We start from the raw sequence: 3,443 nt of genomic DNA on the forward strand, positions 1-3,443 counted from the left end.
GGAGGCTCGCCTACTGCCTCAGCTGCCACCCAACTCCCCGCCAGGCCCTCAGAGTCCTGGATGAGCTCCAAGCCCACAGCCAGGACCAACATGAGCTGTTTCCTCTCATGCCCTCTCCAATTGCCTGTGCTCAAGTTTGCTGGAAAAATCCACGCCTGCTGCATGCACAGGAGATGGGCACTGGGCAGGTGCTCCAGGGGCCAGTCCAGCCCAGAAAGGCTTCCTGGGGCCCAGCCCCAGCCCCAAGAGCAGAGCACAGGTCTGCATTGAAACCCTGCCTTATTTTGAGACTCTGCCCCTTGGCCCTCTGTGCCACGGCCACCCCTCTGTCCAGCAAAGGGAGTGAGGATGCTCCCTTCAGAGCTGGGAGGAGGAAAGACGCACAGAGTGCTCAGAAAGTATCCACTGCTGCCATGGTCCACTGAAGTCACCGTTCCCCTCAACCACAGAGTCTCATCATCAGCAAAGAAGTATGACAGATGTTCGTGGGAGAATTGAAGACAGGACTGGAGACAACCGGATGCAGCAATGGGGCCTCCAGCAGGCGAAAGAAGGCGATGAGCTAAGAGTTTCCATGTCACTGTGGCTGAAGGACTCAAGAAGGGCTTCCTACAGGAGGTGGAGAGAAATTAAAGGTATCAGGAGACGGTGGAGAGAGCCTGTCATCACTGACAAAATGCCCCAAAAAAATCAACTTAGAGGAGGAAGGATTTATTTTGTCCCATGGTTTCCGTGGTTTTAGTCCATGGTCACTTGCTCTGTTGTCTCTGTGCCCGTGGTGATGCTCCCCTCACGGCAGACAGGAAGAGAGAGAGGGTGGGGGAGAAAAGAAGATAGAGACTGGAGACAAGATCTTATCCCCAAGGTCACCCGTCACACACTCCCCTCAGCCAGGGCCGACGGTTTCCATCACCTCTCGAGGACCCATCAATCCACAAACCCATCCAGGACAAACCCCAGATGGGTCAGAGCCCTTGTGATCCTTGTGATCCGCTCATTTCCCCAAAGCCTCACTCTGAGACCTGCTGTGCTAGAAACAAGGCCTTCAACACCGAGCCTCCGGAACATCCCGGATCCACACCCTAACAGCAGTGACTGACACAAATGGTGCAGGGGCTGGCACGGAGGCCAGAAGAGGCGTCTCTAGCAGAGGTCCCTGAAGGATGTGCAGGGAAGACCGAGCAGCAGGTAGAGGAGGAACAGGACAGCAAAGGTATGGCGGCATGCATTGGCCAGGTGCTGGAGAAACTACGAGACCAAAACAGACAGAGGTGGCTGGGAAGAAGGATGGGGGCAGACCAGGGCTTGAAGGCCGAGCTGAGAGGCTTAGAATCGGTTCCATTGGTCACGGAGACCCATGCAGGTTCCATGGAACAACTGACATGTCGGATTTGAGATTTATGAAGACAATAGCTAAGAAGTGAGGCTGGGGGTACAGCCTACTGGCAGAGTCCTGCAGTGTCCGCTGAGAGGTGACAGCTATGAACAGACCTGAGACCATTTAGGAAGTAATGTTGCTAGATCATGGTAAAATAAAATTCACCATTTAGCCATTTTTTAAGTGTATGGTTTGGTGGCAGTAAATGTGCTCCTGTTGTGATAGAACCCATCATCACCTTCTCTCCAGCTCTTCCCCAATATCCACAACTGAAACTCCGTATGTGTGAAACGCTTACTCTCCGCCCCTCCCAGGGGCCTGGCAACCACCATCCTACACTGTGCCTGTGACTCTAGGGACACTGCATACCCTAGGGAAGTGAAATCACACAGTATGTGTGCCTTTGTGGCTGGCTTATTTCACGAGGATGATGCCCTCAAGGACTGTCCGTGCTGTGGCCGGGACAGGACGCCCTTCCTTCCCTCTCCAGGCGGAATGACACCCACTTGCAGGTGCACAGTACTGGGCCTCCTCCATTTACCCATCCGTGGAGGGCTCCGTCCACCTCTCGGCTGCTGGGTGGGAGTCATGCTGCTGTGAAGGTGGAGGGGCCTGAGGCCCTGAAGTCACTTTTCCTGCTCGCAGTTAGGAGTAGAATCGCTGGATTGTAGGGTAATTCTGGGTTTAACTGCTTAACCTCTCCAGGTCCTTCCACAACGGCAGCACCATTTCCCATCCCTTAGAAGTGTGCAAGGGCCCAATTCTCCCACAGCCTGCCTCACCAGCACCTGTTATTATCTGGATTCTTTATGGTCACCACCCTGATGCATGTGAGGTGACGAACTGCTGGATCTTGGGGATGGTTGTATGGGAGCAGCTGAGGGGTAGGAGAATGACAGCCAAAAAGGACAATGACCCTAGATTGGTGGCATGGCCAACTGAGTGGATGAAGATCCACGAGATGAGCTGCAGACAAGATGTAGGCAATGGGGAAGAGTCCGGGTGCTCTCGACCTTGAGGGTTCTGAAGGGCGTCCTGGTTGAACATCGGGGTCTGCAGGCCTGGGACAGTCTGTGCTGCAGGTCAGAAGTCACCAGCATGTGATGCAAAGCCACCGCCAAGAACAAGAGTGCTTGGGACATATGGGATGCCAGAAAAAGGGGGCCCGGAATGGTCCCCGTGTTTTTGGTGTGGGACAATAAAGGAACACACTCAGGGAGACAGAGATGAGCCCAAGAGATAAGAGGAAAGCCAAGACACAAGGTCAAAAGTTGTAGAAGCTAGGATTGGATTCTCTTCTACTCAACAGGAACCCCAAACCAGTGGCTTAATCAAGGTAAGGGTTCTGTTCTTCCCTTTGTAAAGTAAGTGTGGAGGGAGGCTGCCCTTCAGCCTCAGACACCTGGGCTTTCTCTTCTACTCCTTTATTCTTACTTCCATCTCCAAGGTAATTTCATGGTCACAAGATTGTTGCCAAGGCTGTAGCCATCACAGCCGTGCTCCAACAGCAAGGAGGAAAAAGCAGGAGCAGAAGACTTGCCTCTGAGCTGAGATGGCCCACAAGCTTTGAAAGAGCAGTTCCTGGAAACCCTTTTCCATCTCTCCTCAGGGTTTTCACCTCACCAGTCACACCCAGGTGCGAAGAAGGTAAGAAATGTGCTCTTTTAGTAGGACACATTGCATGCCTGAACAATACCCAGATTCTATAGGTAAAGAATCAGGGGAAATGTCTACGAGGCCACTGGTGAGCTTAAACACAAAGAAAGCTTCCCAGAAGGAAAAACAGCCTCTGGCTTAGCTGAGGTGGGGAAGATTAACAGTGGGTTGGCAGTGAGGTCCTTGGCATCAGGCTATTGGGTGTGGAAGTGGGTAGATGAGCTCAGTGGTAGAGAGCATGAAGGGCAGAAATGGCTGTATATGATGGCACAAGCCCATAATTCCAGCTTCTCAGGAGGCTGACGCAGGAGAATCACAAGTTCAAGGCCAGCTGGGGATGTAGCTCAGTGCAAAGGCCCTGAATTCAATCTCTAGCACCAAAAAAAAAAAAAAAAAAAAAAAAAAAAAA

General features: G+C 52.4%; 1 long non-coding RNA gene across 1 annotated transcript in view; it reads left to right on the forward strand.

Annotated features, from left to right (window-relative positions):
* Positions 1-593: 593 nt before the first annotated feature.
* Positions 594-3,443, forward strand: part of LOC104863526 — a 5,222-nt gene continuing 2,372 nt past the window's right edge. Inside the window, exons 1-2 of the long non-coding RNA XR_780601.1 lie at positions 594-2,714; positions 2,826-3,025. This is a non-coding gene — a long non-coding RNA (uncharacterized LOC104863526). The remainder of the gene's footprint in view (positions 2,715-2,825; positions 3,026-3,443) is intronic.

The sequence above is a fragment of the Fukomys damarensis genome, unplaced genomic scaffold (genome assembly GCF_012274545.1).
Source record: "Fukomys damarensis isolate Sample0158 unplaced genomic scaffold, DMR_v1.0_HiC HiC_scaffold_23, whole genome shotgun sequence".
In the NCBI taxonomy this organism is placed as follows: Eukaryota; Metazoa; Chordata; class Mammalia; order Rodentia; family Bathyergidae; genus Fukomys; species Fukomys damarensis.